General features: G+C 44.1%; 1 long non-coding RNA gene across 2 annotated transcripts in view; it reads right to left on the bottom strand.

The window, feature by feature from the left end:
- The window catches only part of LOC139765467 (uncharacterized), a 58,365-nt gene extending 56,528 nt beyond the window's left edge, over positions 1-1,837 (bottom strand). The window contains exons 1-2 of one of the 2 annotated variants that reach the window (XR_011716664.1): positions 1,610-1,837; positions 399-487 (exon numbers count right to left, since the gene is read on the bottom strand). This is a non-coding gene — a long non-coding RNA (uncharacterized lncRNA). The remainder of the gene's footprint in view (positions 1-398; positions 488-1,609) is intronic. The other variant, XR_011716665.1, reaches the window with a different exon arrangement.
- Between the last annotated feature and the right edge of the window lie 15,063 nt (positions 1,838-16,900).

Here is a 16,900-nt window from a genome sequence, read left to right as displayed (position 1 = left end):
GTTTAGATGAATATGTTTGATGGTATTTTAGTCCCATTGATGCTGTGTGGCTGCAAGACTGCATTAGGCAAAAATGTAATGAAGATGGTGGATATATTGGAAATAAAATGTGTAAAAACAATATGTAGTAGAGGAGGGTTGATCAAATAAGAATTATATGGTAAAAGAGAGGTGTGATAGTAAGACAGAGTGAGATAAGGAGGGTGCGCTGAAATGGTCTGGACATACGGAGAAAAGGAGATGACTAAGAGGGTATGCTTATCATAAAAAGGTTCATTGCTATTTCTTTGAGCCAGGTGTTGGAGGCTCTTCAATAGTTCTTAGTTTATCATGGAATGGTTCTATCTGATCCTGAGTGACTATATGTCCAAAAAATTCCATTCATTATAACCACTTACTTGGCAAAGTTGGAAAATTTGCTCATCTAGGGATTCCAAATGGTCCTTCCAGCTGTATCATCTATAATATCCTCTACGCCTTTCATTCCCTTTAAAGAAAAAAAAATGCAGGAAGCGACTTAAACTTGCTTCATGATGGGAGATTATGTAGTTAAAGAGTTGTTCATTGGTGAAGTAAATGAAGTGGAGAGGGGGAGGGGGTTAGTTTACGAAAGATTAAAGCAAAGCCAGAAACCAAATTGCTTCAAAGCTGGTTAACTCAAGAGGAGAGTGATAGGTGTTCATGTACTAAAGTATGCAAAAACGCTGCCCAAGAGTGGAAATAATAGTAACTCAATAGACATTTGATAATGTAGGACAGCTATGTATCAGAGAGCTGTTTACAGAAAGAGATAAAGCGATAGCTTTCTTCAGATGAAAGACTGGAGTTGAGCCCACAAATATAGCAGAAATCAATGAAACAAGAGGCAGGTTTGGTAGTGTCACGAGAAATGAGGTGGTTCTCAGTCTCTTGATGTTGGTCAAGAAGGCCCTGGGATAGTTTGGGGTGTGAAAAGGGTTAGCTAGTCTGAGATGTGTGGGAGGTAAATCAGCCTGGGGTGTGAGAAGGCTTAGTTTGTCTAGAATATGGAGGGTTTGTTATCCTGGGATGTGTACAGGATTAGTTAGTCTATAGCCTACAGAATGTTGTGTATAAGGGTATAGTTAGTACGGCGTCTGTAGAGGGCTAAGCGTACAAGCTTGTCCGCAAGTAAATCAAAGCGATGTGTTTTGACAAATATTTGCTGATATCCACAAGTAAAACTAAAAGACCAAAAATCATGAGAAATATCACATCCTCAGGGAAGACTACAGAAAATCAATCTAGAGCATGTATGATAGGGGGGGGGGTCAATGCTCTAAGGAGGATTTAGCTTGTCGAGGGTACATGGAAGTTAAGTTTGGGTATATGGCAGTAAAATTACCGAAGTTATAATTATAAGAACCACAAGCTCTCATGGGTATGTACAATGAGTACATTGGTTTTGTGATCATTATTTACATGTGGTTACGGCTATAAACACTTTAATATAATTGCTATCAATGAATCTCTATTGCAACAGACGTAGTTTGGGACTAATTTGAACTGTGTTATGAAACAGGGCTCACTATTTTGAGATATGACGCAAAACAGATGCCTTCATTAACTTCTAAAGTCCACACGGGCTTACTAGAACGTGATGGGTCGAGACGGTGGCCTCTAACGACCACAACCAATACGGTGTATTGGTACAGGACGGACGCTTGTACCCAGTATTGGCTGTGCGGATTCAGAGGACGCTAGAATGACGCAATGCATTCCCAGGGCCAAACTGCAGTGCTTTCCAGGTTCAGGTCATTCACACTCCGGATAACAGCATGGTGTACATGGTGAGCCATGCCATCTTAACCTAGCTACCCACTAGTCTTGTTGATCACTTCATGTCACTCTCATGTTGATCCAGCAACCCACCAGGTCATGTTGCGTCATATTGATCACTTCATGTCACTCATGTTCATCCAGAAACCCCCATCAGGTCATGTTGCGTACATGTTAACCCACTTACTCACCAATAAATTAAAACATTTATACGAAGTCCATTCACCTCTCCAATACGAACCTCGAAGTTGATTCAAAATATTCTTCGGCTTATGAACCCGATAAAGGAGCTAGCGGCCCACTGTCGCTCTACAGTGTTACCTTACAGACGACGCCCCCGACTTGGTGTGTTTGGAGCAATGTGTTTGGTGGCCTAACCTACAACTGCACGTGTAATGTTCATCCCCATGACATCCACATCGACGTTTGGTGGTGGCAGTTCAAAAGATGCCGCTGTAATTACAGATGCCGTGAAACCCTTCCCATAAGAAGAGCCGCTCTCAGTCCACCAGCATGGAGAGGTTAGAGCTTGCGACATTCGACTTCCGACGACCTGACCTTCAGGCAAATTTGGCAGACTCTAGAAGACAAGTCTATCACTCCGGTACCCGAAGTCTTGGCCATGTGACTCCAGACTCAAGCCACCCTTAGGGCGTTTCCTTCGTCAGCAGAAGTTCCGAACTGATTCCTGACGTTTCATCTTCCTGGCAGGTTTCACTGTGGTGCTTCATCCCTCACGTTGCCTTCGGCGGGACTCGTGTGGGACAATTGACCTGCCCGTCACGAGCAGCAGCTGTAACGAAGGGCCTACAGCAACGCCCGCGGCACTCCTGCAACCCCAAGCACTATTCGGGAGCCGCCACACACTAAGAGCGAGTCACGTGCCACACCCACCTTCTACAGGAGCTCCACGTCGACTCAGCAGCCACATACTTCTCTCACATGCTCCAATCTTATCTAGCATCCTCACCAGCATCACTGGACCCCTGCCAAGCCCATCTCGTGCTACTAACCAACCTTACTATACCTCTTCATCATATTCCTGCACCTTCTGGGCTGTCTCACTTTATGGACCTTAACCAATGAAGCACTGTTGTTGTTTAACGTGTTTCCGTGCTCCTCTCCAAGAATCCACAGAACTCCTGTTCGATAATCACAAAGAAGAAATCCTTTATCCATTATTCTGAGACTTCTGTAGGATTTAAGTGTTCCTTTATCCAGACTTTGTGCTAAGTGAATTTCACCATAACCTGGTTTACTTTTAGGGTTTTTTTTTTAATATAATTTCTCTTCAAAGCGTGCCAGCCAGAGTTCGAACCCTAGATAATACAGGGTGAAGAAAAACCAGTAGAACATCCTTCCTTGTGTCCCACTTGTATACAAGCTAGAAATAAAGTATAAAGATTATCTTTTAACGTACATCACACTTGATTACTGAGATCCACAGGAAACCCTAAAATACCTATCTTTTTTTTTTCCAATTCAGTCTTATGGTCAGGAACTCGGATGCATTACTCTACCTCAAGCAGGTATCCAAGTTAAGATTATCCGGCCCGATATATCGACATGATCAGCACTTCTTCCCCCATGCAACTAAATGCTAGTGAACCTGGCCTCTCCCTCCGGGCCCTCCCTGACTTGTCCATCTCAGACTAGATAGTTTAATGAATTCTTATCAAAAGTTTATTGGTTTATTGTTTAAATTAATTCTTATCAAAAGTTTATCGGTCTATTGAGTTAAAAAAGGAAGTTGGCGTCTTGATTATTTGATTATAAATTCACCAAAACACTAACCTCTTCAGAAGCACTGGTGTAAACAAGTTTAAAGACAGAATATACATATGAGTGCAGGCACGCTGACAGGCAACATCATATGGTTTTGTTAGTAAGTGTACGGAGGAGACTCAATATTATTCGAATATGAAATATAAGAAAAGATAAAGTAAACAAAAAACGGAGATTGATAACGAAGTGGATATGAGAACAGGAATAATAAAATTCGCAAAAAGGATTTCAGTAGACTGAATGAAGTATGAATGAAGTTAAGACAAAATGGTTTATTGTACTCAAGAGAAACTGGTGGAAAGAAAAGGACGAAACTGATAATCCAAAGTGATAATGACAAAAATGACGGCGAAGGACATACTCATGGGTGATGCCATGAAAATCATGGTAATGGTAGTATGTCATGGGACAATGGAGTACAGCTCCTCAAAGGCTCGGATCCTTAATGGTCTCCTGCTCACCACTATAAGACCATGAATACATTTAATGAATACCATAGGCAGGTGTATATGTTGAGGTACGACTCTCTTTCATTCTATTTGAACGGAAGAAAACGGCTTATTATTGACCAGTAACTCTCAAATTTCTATACTAATCCGATCTTGGTTCTTACATCGTATGGTCGATATAAATACGCTATACATCGAGGAGTTTACTGATTTACAATGGTCTTCTGACTGGCAATGCCTATGAAATTTTGAAGATGAGACTCTGCTTAACTCATAATCCACCATATAACTTTGCTTTTTTCTATCGTACGATAAAGATATATGCCTCTCATCTTTTAACATGCAGCAAATATATTTTTCACACAAGGCTTAGTAAACAATATATATCGTTTCGCTTAAGGAATATGGTTAAACTTGGCTTAAAAGAGAAACAAAACCCATTTTCTCCCATTCATGTGCGATAAACTTCCCTCTTATTCTTTCAGGGTATTTGAGTGTTGGTGTGTTGCTGGCGTCGACTGAACGCTGGTAGTGTTTCATGAAAAATTGATGGCATAGAATCATTTAGCAACATTGAAAGGTGTCCGCGGTAGAACTCAAACCAACCTTGTGCAACCAGGCCCTACTTGTTGCCTTCTAATGCTAAGACGAAAGTTACTGTGGTTGAGTTACCCATTCTCTTGGTTGGACACCATCCCAGAATCTGAGGTTTGAGTCTAGATTGTTCTATGCTATTCCTACCTCCCATAGGGGCTAGCACAGGGGATCGAATTGTTTATGACATAAAACGCTGAATTTGTCCAAATCAATGCTACCGGTTTGTCGACTCTTGTTTACATTAATCCCTCATGATCGAGAAGGTCAGTGTTAGCCAGACTAGAACAGTGTACATGATAAGTACAATGGCAAGAGATGATTTCCTCTTCGAACTTAAACTGTTCCACTGATATGATCTTATGTCCGCCAGTACGGTAATCATATGGTGCTGCAGGGAAGCAATCCTCTTTACTGATATCACAGACATGAGTAAAAACGACATTCTCAATGAACCTTCTGATGAGATTGTGGCGTCGCTGCTAGATTTATTACGATGTCAATCAACGGCGAGCAAAGAAGTCCTCTGATGACCCTGAACCACGGGAAATTGAAACTGCCGGACGAAATCGCTTTAGGACACACGAAATACCCAGTAAGATTGTCCATGTCTAACCCTTTACTGTGTTTGAAATGCCAGAAAAACATGGCCACCCAGAATAATCTTGTACTGTTCCATCTCGTTGTGAGGGACGTGCTCCAGCGTGGACCATATCGCCGATATTTGTACGGTGAAGGGACGCACTCTGAACACTGATTTGAATCCCGGTTCGAATCTGAGAAGGATATCCGCACAGGAGAGCCAAGGAAAATCTTTCAAACGGTGAAGCTGTAAAGAGGGCTCAGGCGATTCAGAGAAACTCCGAAACCTAATAAATCCTACGCTTCAGCATGCTTCGGTTGTGGAATCGAAGTTTGTTATAAATACCACTGCCACATAGGCCAAGCAAGTCGCTGAACTACGTCCTATGATAGTAAATAAGTCCTCTTTCCAGTCTACTGAAACTGAAAATGGCAAAACACAAAGAGAGACGTACTCAAACGCTGCCTTCCCCTTACCATCCACAACGGTGAAAGGCGACAAGATCAAATCAATCAACTTTCTTCAAGAAAGTATGTGGCACGCCTTCGTTCCTGGGGCTCTGGTGAAGAAGAGCATCGTGACCTGGTTGATCTTCCTCAGTAGAGTCACTGGAAGGAAGCGAAGATCACCACTTCTGGAAGCCGATGATCGTTGTTCCCTTCGGGCCACAAGCCCGAGACCGAAAACAAGTTTCATGAAGCTGGTTGCTTCAACAATACTTTCAACTCACACATCCAGTGTCTTTCAGGGGAACTGTAGAGGACTTAGGTATACGCAAGCACAACTGACGATGTTGCTTGCAGTGTACGGGCCATTCATTAACTGTCCACAAGCGACGAGTCCAAAAAACATATTCAAGAAGATGGAAAACCCAATGAAACTCCGTACACTAAACCTTACCCTCGTACAGGAGTGGTTGAATTCCACTCTGGAAGTGTCTGCATGTAGATATAATTCAGTATGACGTCCTTTGGTCTCTTGTCCAATCTACTGTCCCGGTTTGAACGCACTTGATGAACTAATTCCACCTTTTCGTAAAATGTCCAGCACAGAAATCACCTTCAGAAAACACATAAACAAAATACTTTGTTTCTTGATTTAGGAGACCAGTTGTGGCTGTCACTAGACAGAGTACTGGAGCCAGCAGTTGGCAAGCTCGAGGGTGGGTTACATATTTGTCACTGGTTAAGAGCAGTGCCCGGTCTGTCTTCACCAGTTTCTCAGTGTATATAAACACAGTGTTCAGACTAACTTCTCCATCATCTGAAAAGTGTAATTTGAACCCTACTGGCATATCAGGATGATTTCCTTTCAATGTCTTTCGTGGTTTAGTTCTGGTATTATTCGTAAGGTTTGTGCCACGCTCGAAATCAACACTGGAACCTTGAAAAGACACATATACCCACCAGTTGGGCAACTACACTGAAGTTTTTCCCAGAGTAAAACAATTATCATTGGACTATTAAGTGTTTGATTGGAACTACCTTGACCAGTTTACTTCTCTAAATATTACATAAAGTGGCGACGAGGCTAAAACCACCTGAAATTAGTGTGGACGACCTATGGAAGTTATTGAAAAGTGGAAAAATGAGTGTCCATGACTTGATATTACTACTAAAGATGGTTTACTACAAACAATAACAATGTCTCTGATTGTTCACGTAAGTCAATCTGATCCAGACATTGAATCCTGGTCTGAGTACAGGGAGCGTCTGCAGTATCATTTCTTGGCGGAATGTATAAACAAATGCAGACAAGAAGTGTGTTGATAGCAATGGTACGGCCGAAGACTACAAGTTACTGAGAAATTTTGTGTAAGCCGAAACACCCCGGAGAATCATCTTCGGAAGAACTCTGTGAGGTGTTATCCAAACATCATGAGCCAAAGCAGTCAGACGCAGTAATAAGATTAAAACTCTATCAAAGAATCAGGCGACTAAGACAGAGAGAGAGAGTGATATTCAGTACATGAGACAGCCTTGAAAGAACTGCCAGAGCACTGCAGCTTCAGCCTCTTTCACGACAGACCAGCAAGGATCAAACGTGGCACGACCAGCTGATTTGTACGTACCGACGATGAACCGATTCAGGCAAAACCACTGGCACTGGAGCCCACGACTAGTGAGAGTCTGTTGTATAAGAAAATCTGCGATTTGGCGGTGGCAACAGAGGCAACACAGAAGGACGTGTCAGACATGAGACGACCATTATCCCTACGTGCAGTGACGCAAGCCACGCCACACCCTGCTGGAGATGCGGCGATGTTCATCAACCAGACACTAGTCGGGCCAGAGGTAAGAGGAGGTGCTACACCCACCAACAAGTAGGCCATTTCTCCCGTGTCAGCGGTCTCAGCGACAGGCCTGGGGCCGACAGAAGAAAGGATGGATGGGCAATGTCAAGCCTTCTCCACGCAACCCACCAAAGAGAGAAGGAGAACGGCTCTAAGAGGGGAGGAGGATGACCACCAAGAGGGAGAAGAGGACCACCAGGAGGACCACCAAGAGGGAGAAGAGGACCAGCAAGAGGGAGAAGAGGACCGCCAAGAGGGAGAAGAGGACCACCAAGAGGGAGAAGAGGACCACCAGGAGGACCACCAGGAGGGAGAAGAGGACCAGCAAGAGGGAGAAGAGGACCGCCAAGAGGGAGAAGAGGACCGCCGCCAAGAGGGAGAAGTGGACCACCAAGAGGGAGAAGAGGACCACCAAGAGGGAGAAGAGGACCACCAAGAGGACCACCAAGAGGGAGAAGAGGACCAGCAAGAGGGAGAAGAGGACCGCCAAGAGGGAGAAGAGGACCGCCGCCAAGAGGGAGAAGTGGACTACCAAGAGGGAGAAGAGGACCACCAAGAGGGAGAAGAGGACCACCAATAGGGAGAAGAGGACCACCAACAGGGAGAAGGGGACCGCCAAGAGGGAGAAGAGGACCACCAAGATGGAGAAGAGGACCACCAAGAGGGAGAAGAGGACACGCCAAGAGGGAGAAGAGGACCACCAAGAGGGAGAAGAGGACCGACAAGAGGGAGAAGTGGACCACCAAGAGGGAGAAGAGGACCACCAAGAAGGAGAAGAGGACACGCCAAGAGGGAGAAGTGGACCACCAAGAGGGAGAAGAGGACACGCCAAGAGGGAGAAGAGGACCACCAAGAGGGAGAAGAGGACCACCAAGAGGGAGAAGAGGACCACCAAGAGGGAGAAGAAGACCACCAAGAGGGAAAAGCGGACCGACAGGAGGGAGAAGTGGACCACCAAGAGGGAGAAGAGGACCACCAGGAGGGAGAAGAGGACCACCAAGAGGGAGAAGAGGATCACCAAGAGGGAGAAGAGGACCGCCGCCAAGAGGGAGAAGAGGACCACCAAGAGGGAGAAGAGGACCGACAAGAGGGAGAAGTGGACCACCAAGAGGGAGAAGAGGACCACCAGGAGGGAGAAGAGGACCGCCAAGAGGGAGAAGAGGACCACCAAGAGGGAGAAGAGGACCGACAAGAGGGAGAAGAGGACCACCAAGAGGGAGAAGAGGACCACCAAGAGGGAGAAGAGGACCACCAAGAGGGAGAAGAGGACCACCAAGAGGGAGAAGACGACCACCAAGAGGAGGTAAAATGTATCAAGAGGAAAACGTAGAAAAAAACAGGAAGAAGAGGATTAGGAAATGACAATGGTGTTGAGAAAGGTAAAGAGGACGATTTTGAATTCAGTTCATTATTATATCACGGAAGTGGAAACAAGAGTGAAGTACAACTGGCAAGTGTTAACCAGTGATGTGAAATCCAAATATTGAAGAGCGAGAGGTAGATGTGGGGGTAGACAGTGGTGTAAGTTTTACCTTAATTACTGAACACGTTTGTGAGAGCCGGTGTGACAAGGTACCCAGATGACAAGAGAAACTCTCGGAAGGTGATGTGATGTTGAAGTCATACACAGGAGAAAGATTGAGAGTTGTAGGTGTTATGGAAGCTCATGTCACACACCGTGCTCTAGTGTACGAGTCACTAGTAGTAACAGAAGAAGGTGAGGGACAGAATTGGTTAGGTAGGAACTGGTTACAAACACTCCAGATTGACTGAGAGTATTCAGTGTATAATGTCCAGGAACAGTTGAATAGCAATGAAAAATTTTGTGAATGATTTAAAAATGAAGTTTGCTGGTGTACTGGAGGAAGGTCTGGGCACGTACTTTGGAAGGAAGGCCAAAATCTACGTAGATTTTAGTATAAAGCCAAAATTTTTCAAAGCTCGACCTCTGCCTATTTATTCAAGAGAGGCCACAGACAGAGCACTGGTCAAGCTAGTGGCAAATGGAACACTCACACCAGTGGAAAGCTCAAAATAGCCACTCCAATAGTGGTCGTGTTCAAGCCATCAACACAAGTTAGAATCAGTGGAGACTTTAAATTGACGGTAAACCCAGTGGCTAAGATGGACACTTTTCTAGTTCCAAAAATACATGGGTACCTAGTGACAGCACTAAGATCCTCGTTCCTCTACCAAGGAATAAACTATTGAAAATGATTCCAAAACTAAATGACTTATTGACCAGTTTGGTAGAAAGGAAGTCATTCTCAAAATTGGACTTGACTAGTGCTCACGAACAGATGTTATTGGATGAAGAGTCAAGAGGTATTATGTTATATAAACACACACACACACACACACACACACACACACACACACACTGTTGTATATTTAGATGATAGTTTGATCACTGGAAGCACTGAAGCAGAACAGAGAGCAAACTTGACCAAGGTGATAGAGAGATTAATTGAAAAATGTTCGAAGTTGCATTTTGACAAATGTGAGGTTTTCCAAAAGAGTCAGTTACTGGGGACACAAAATTGACCCACAGGACGTTTATGTATTATAAGGTAAAGTAAAAGCAATTATGGATGCACTCAGGCCCACAGATATACAAACATTGCCATTGCTCTTAGGAAGTATAAATCTTTATGATAAATTCCTCAGGAACTTGTCTCTAGTGCATGTGCCATGTTGTTGAGGAAGGAGGTGCGATGGCTGTGGCTGCAGACCACAAGAAGCTGCATTTAAGAAAGCAAAGCAGATGTTGTTGTCTGGTGAGGTCTGGGTACATTATAAGCCAGGTAGGCCTCATGTTGTGTCATGTGATGCATGACCGTAAGGTGTAGGGGCAATGCACCAACATGAAGATGGATCAGAACAAACTATTGCTGATGCTTCACGCAAACTAAATGTTGTTGAGCAAAATTATGAACACATTGACAAGGAGGATTTAATCAATAGTGTCTCGGATGCGCCATTATCATACTGTGTATGGAAGATCATTCACAGTAGTCACAGACCACGAGTCCACACTGTCACTTGTACATGAACACAAGGCATTGCCCAGTGTGGCTAGTGGGAGAACACAACGTTGGGCCATCTCACTTGCTGCTTATGATCACTACCAGTTGAAATTATGGTTGTGAAGATGGAAATGCTGACCTATTGAGTAGGTTACCATTGACGGGGAACCCAGCATCACTGCCACTCCCCACAGATATCATGTTGTTGTTAGAGCACATGGAAGACTCACCAGCGGCAGCTAAACACATCAGGAGATGGACACCACATGACCCAGTAGGTGGTGAAGTGTGGTCTTTTATGAAGAATGGTTGGTCACAAGCTGCTCACGTTCCAGAGTTTGTAGAGATGAACTTAGTAATGATGAAGGTTGTATAATGTGGGGGTAACAGGGTAATGTTTCCTCCAGCAGGACAGCAAAGTGTACTAAGAGAACTGTACGAGACTCATCCAGGTATCTCCACAATGAAGGGCATTGCTAGATCATATGTGTTTGGTGGCCTAATTTAGATGCGGATATTGAGCCAATGGTAGAAACTTGTGAGATTTGTCAAGTGAATAAACGTAAAGCCTGTGTTGGACCCCTTCATGTGTGGCCATACCCCGATAAGCCATGGGAGTGAGTACACGTACCTTTCAGTGGACTGTTTATGGTACATAAGTATTTGGTCCTCATTGATGCCTCTTCAAAATGGTTAGATGTAAGAATTATGATGAATGGTACATCAGCACTCGCAACCACTACTGAGTTAAGGGCTATTCTCACCACTCATGGACTGCCCTCAATGTTCGTTATAATGGAAGCCAGTTTACCAGTTATGAATTGGGTCAATTCGTGCAGAAAAAAAGGGGGGTGGCCATTTTAATTGTGCACCTTCTCACCCTCGCTTTAATGGAATGGCTGAAAGAGCCGTTCAAACATTCAAAAATGGTCTGAAGAAAATAAGAAAAGCAGACATCAAAACAAGGTCGTCCAGGTTCTTATCCAGATAGAGATGATCACCACAGTCTGTAACTGGTAGTACCCCGGCAGACTTGCTAATGGGTAGATATCTACAGGAACCCTTGATCGACTGAGACCAAACTTGAAAGAAAAAAGATAAAAAGGAAACATGAAGAACAAAGGAAATATCGTGATAAGGGCAAACCTTTGAGGGATTATAGGGTAAATGGTGAGGTGTTTGGGGAAAATTATTGTGGTAGAGGAGCTCGCTGGGTACCAGGAGTAGTTGTGGAAGTAACTGGAACCCTGTCATGTAAGACAGACTGCGTGATAATAGAGCTGTCAGCAAACATGTTGATCAAATGAGACTTAGGGTATGTACAGATGTCATAACAAGAGTTCCGACGAGGGAAGTAATCACACAGGAGTGGGGTGAAGATGGCATGAGCGCCACACAGCGGAGCTCCGAGGGAAGTAATCACACAGAGTGGGGTAGGATGGTATGAATGCCACACTGCAAGCTACAGGACAAATAAGTTCTGGTCAAGTTGTGAGTCAGGAACCTGACAGAACACTTGGAGATCAAAGAGAGAGTAACGTCAGTTTTCCAAGCCAAACAGAGCCTGAGATATGTAGAGAAAGACCTGGAGCAAGCCATCCTGTATGGTTCCTTCTGGAGGCCTAGTCAGAAATAAAAACAAGGTCTGGAAGGGTCATTAATAAACCTGTGAGATTAGATTTGTAGAATGTGACAGTAATAATGAGCAGAACAAAACCGTATGTAATATACTGAAAACGAAACAAAAACAAGTTATGTATAATTTTAAGGATGTGTATTTTCTGATTGTAGTATTTGAATTACTGTATTTCTGTAATAAAGCAAGGTGTTAGTAAATGTCTTGATAATGAACAAGGGGGCGAAAATCCTGGGAGCCTTGAAGAATGTTTGGAAGTCGAGAACATTATCTCGGAAAGCAAAAATGGGTATGTTTCAAGGAATAGTGGTTCCAACAATGATGTATGGTTGCGAGGCGTGGGCTATGGATAGAGTTGTGCGCAGGAGGGTGGATGTGCTGGAAATGAGATGTTTGAGGACAATGTGTGGTGTGAGGTGGTTTGATCGAGTAAGTAATGTAAGGGTAAGAGAGATGTGTGGAAATAAAAAGAGCGTGGTTGAGAGAGCAGAAGAGGGTGTTTTGAAATGGTTTGGGCACATGGAGAGAATGAGTGAGGAAAGATTGACAAAGAGGATATATGTGTCGGAGGTGGAGGGAACGAGGAGAAGTGGGAGACCAAATTGGAGGTGGAAAGATGGAGTGAAAAAGATTTTGAGTGGTCGTGGCCTGAACATGCAGGAGGGTGAAAGGCGAGCAAGGAATAGAGTGAATTGGATCGATGTGGTATACCGGGGTTGACGTGCTGTCAGTGGATTGAATCAGGGCATGTGAAGCGTCTGGGGTAAACCATGGAAAGTTGTGTGGGGCCTGGATGTGGAAAGGGAGCTGTGGTTTCGGGCATTATTGCATGACAGCTAGAGACTGAGTGTGAACGAATGGGGCTTTGTTGTCTTTTCCTAGCGCTACCTCGCACACATGAGGGGGGAGGGGGATGGTATTCCATGTGTGGCGAGGTGGCGATGGGAATGAATAAAGGCAGACAGTGTGAATTGTGTATATGGGTATATATGTATGTGTCTGTGTGTGTATATATATGTGTACAGTGAGATGTATAGGTATGTATATTTGCGTGTGTGGACGTGTATGTATATACATGTGTATGGGGGTGGGTTGGGCCATTTCTTTCGTCTGTTTCCTTGCGCTACCTCGCAAACGCGGGAGACAGCGACAAAGCAAAATAAATAGAAAATAAATAAATAAATAAATAAATATATATATATATATTTAGTATATATATATCTATATACATATTTCTATATACTATCATCTTTAAATTTAAGGGAGAAAAGGATGTCATAGCTTTAAAGGGAATGAATGCTTTTCTTAATAGCCCACCTGAGTTCTGTTTAGAAAACTGGAGAATAACCGACCGCTGTAGCAATCAGAAGTTTTTCCCAGAATAAAGCAGTTATATCTGGACAATTAATTTGTTAACTGGAAATACCTTAACCAATATATTACGATAAATATTATGCAACTAATTAACTCACCAATTGCCTCTAATCCGCACTACAACCCATCTTACCCGAATAATTGCTGCTCTCGAATAGTAATCAGCCAAATAAAGTTGGCTAAAGCTGGACATCCTGTATGATGTTACAGCTAGGCATCGTAGGAGTTATTCTAATGCTAGAAAAACTAAACGACTTAACGTTGTTTCCCGTCACAAAGCACATAATGATGAAGATGATTACTTTCTCCAACAAAAGACACGTTTGCTGGAAGTACAAATGTTATTAGTCTTCCGATAATTTGGTGAAAATGAAGAAAGTAACAATATTCCTCACTGACATTGTCTTACGACCATGTACGTCTCTGTCTCACAGTTTCCCCGACCTGAAGACAGATGTCACCACCAGTCTGACGAATATGGAGCGAAGAAATTCAAATCGATATTTCTTTTTTTCTTTTCCTGAGGCAATAAATTCCTTGCTATTCGATATATGTTTCTACGTCTGAGCACCGACCAAGATCGAAACAACCCACCGTCGCTAAGGATGTGCGCGGCTAAAATTATTTCGGTGCGCTACACAGCACGGACTGAGGGAGGAAGCTTTTCAACTCTGCAATAAAAATCACTTTGGTATCGCTAAGGAAGGTACGGCAGTATGGAGAAGGAAAATGAAGGTTTTCTTGACGTAACGAATATCCCTTGATGAATAGCTAATGAGATGTAAATGCTTGTACACCTGCACAATACTTGGGAGCCTACATGGTGTAGTTTTGTACTCTATCGTCAACCACACGCTGGACATCTTTTGTCAACTTCCTGTTGAAAGGAGGCCACGGAAACCGGGTTGGCAGGATGGTAATGAACACCTTACATGGTAACAAGCATAGCTAGGCTTCACGTCACAAGTTCATGAAGGAAGGGTCACTCGCTACGTCCTGGTATCCTAATTAAGTGTATCTGAGATAGGATAGAAGCCTTTTCGATCGACCCTACAGAAGAAATAGGTAAACACGCCAGTTTTTATTGAGGATAGACAAAGCGGCGGAGGAATGGGTTTGGCCACAGACTGCGTTCCTTGGCGTCAATGACCTCACGGACCCGAACAGCGTAAATACGCGGGAGTCTGCAGGCGAAAGTTCACCGTCCATCCAAGGCGTCAGGTCATTCTCCTCTTTGATCTATCTGACCTCAGTTCGAGCTGCTTCTTGTGAGACCTCTTGGTAGGAGAGCGGGGTACGGCCGCTGGTGCACTGGCAAGCGGCCGGCATAACTCGCCAATGTCTTCCTGCATTCCGGGCAGGTCGGAGGGCGGTCTACCCCACGCCTCGCTCACCCGCCCATCCCCCACGACAAACGGACCAGATATCCGTCCTGATAAAGGCTATTATGATGTCCCTTCTGAAGAATTTCAACTCGAAAGTACGGCGCGTCGCTGGCCAAAAGGTCTCGGTAGGGGCAGATGGCCTGAGTGGAATGAGGACAACTTCCCTCCCTCCGGGTTTGAAAAATAGAAAAAGAAAAACAAAAAAAGAAAAAATCCAGTTCCTCGCTCCTTGGTGCCCTAATGCTATGCATCACATTAAGCCATCACTCACTGGTTAGTACAGGAGAGGTCGGTTCTGGTGCCACCTACGTGGAGAAGAATCCAAAGCCAAGATTCCCAGAAGTTTTGGCTGTTATGGCGCTCCCGCAGTGTGTGGTCTGGCCAGCATTCAATGCGCCAGCCTTCCGTCGGTGCTCTTGTCATTATTAATCCACCTCTCTGTCCTAGCCTCTCCTTCCATGAACGGCTGCCAAGCTACAGAGGATCGACTTCATTTCTTCGATAAAAACACCAATCTGAGGTTCCACAAGCTACTATATACACGTCAGATGAAATCTTAAATACTCCCAAAATTCAAAGTTTTCTTTCAATGTTACCATTTTCTTCCATAAGTGGACGCCACTGTGCTGCCTGCCCCTCCTCGGCTAAATCATAGTTCCAGCCTACATCATAAATATGCTGCCACAAAAACACGTATCAGGTACATCTTTATTACTGTTTTATGAGCGACGATCTTGACCATGGAAGAAAAAAAAAATTCCCTTGGTCACCACCCGCCTAGGCTTGTGTCAACGTCTCCCACGATCAAATGGCCTCTCTCTCTCTCTCTCTCTCTCTCTCTCTCTCTCTCTCTCTCTCTCTCTCTCTCTCTCTCTCTCTCTCAGAAACACACACACACACACACACACACACACACACACACACATATATATATATATATATATATATATATATATATATATATATATATATATTTATTATACTTTGTCGCTGTCTCCCGCGTTTGCGAGGTAGCGCAAGGAAACAGACGAAAGAAATGGCCCAACCCCTCCCCATACACATGTATATACATACGTCCACACACGCAAATATACATACCTACACAGCTTTCCATGGTTTACCCTAGACGCTTCACATGCCTTGATTCAATCCACTGACAGCACGTCAACCCCGGTATACCACATCGCTCCAATTCACTCTATTCCTTGCACGCCTTTCACCCTCCTGCATGTTCAATTTGGTCTCCCACTTCTCCTCGTTCCCTCCACTTCTGACACATATATCCTCTTTGTCAATCTTTCCTCACTCATTCTCTCCATGTGACCAAACCATTTCAAAACACACTCTTCTGCTCTCTCAACCACACTCTTTTTATTACCACACATCTCTCTTACCCTTTCATTACTTACTCGATCAAACCACCTCACACCACATATTGTCCTCAAACTTCTCATTTCCAACACATCCACCCTCCTCCGCACCACTCTATCTACAGCCCACGCCTCGCAACCATATAACATTGTTGGAACCACTATTCCTTCAAACATACCCGTTTTTGCTTTCCGAGACAACGTTCTCGCCTTCCACACAATTTTCAACGCTCTCAGAACTTTCGCCCCCTCCCTGACCCTGTGACTCACTTCCGCTTCCATGGTTCCATCCACTGCCAAATCCACTCCCAGATATCTAAAACACTCTACTTCCTCCGGTTTTTCTCCATTCAAACTTACCTCCCAATTGACTTGTCCCTCAACCCTACTGTGCCTAATAACCTTGCCCTTATTCACATTTACTCTCAGCTTTCTTCTTTCACACACTTTACCAAACTCAGTCACCAGCTTCTGCAGTTTCTCACCCGAATCAGCCACTAACGCCGTATCATCAGCGAACAACAACTGACTCACTTCCCAAGCTCTCTCATCCACAACAGACTGCATACTTGCCCCTCTCTCCAAAACTCTTGCATTCACCTCCCTAA

This window comes from Panulirus ornatus, chromosome 55, assembly GCF_036320965.1.
Source record: "Panulirus ornatus isolate Po-2019 chromosome 55, ASM3632096v1, whole genome shotgun sequence".
NCBI lineage: Eukaryota > Metazoa > Arthropoda > Malacostraca > Decapoda > Palinuridae > Panulirus > Panulirus ornatus.
The sequence above is the reverse complement of the archived record's forward strand: the minus strand, read 5'-3'. Positions and strand labels throughout refer to the sequence as shown.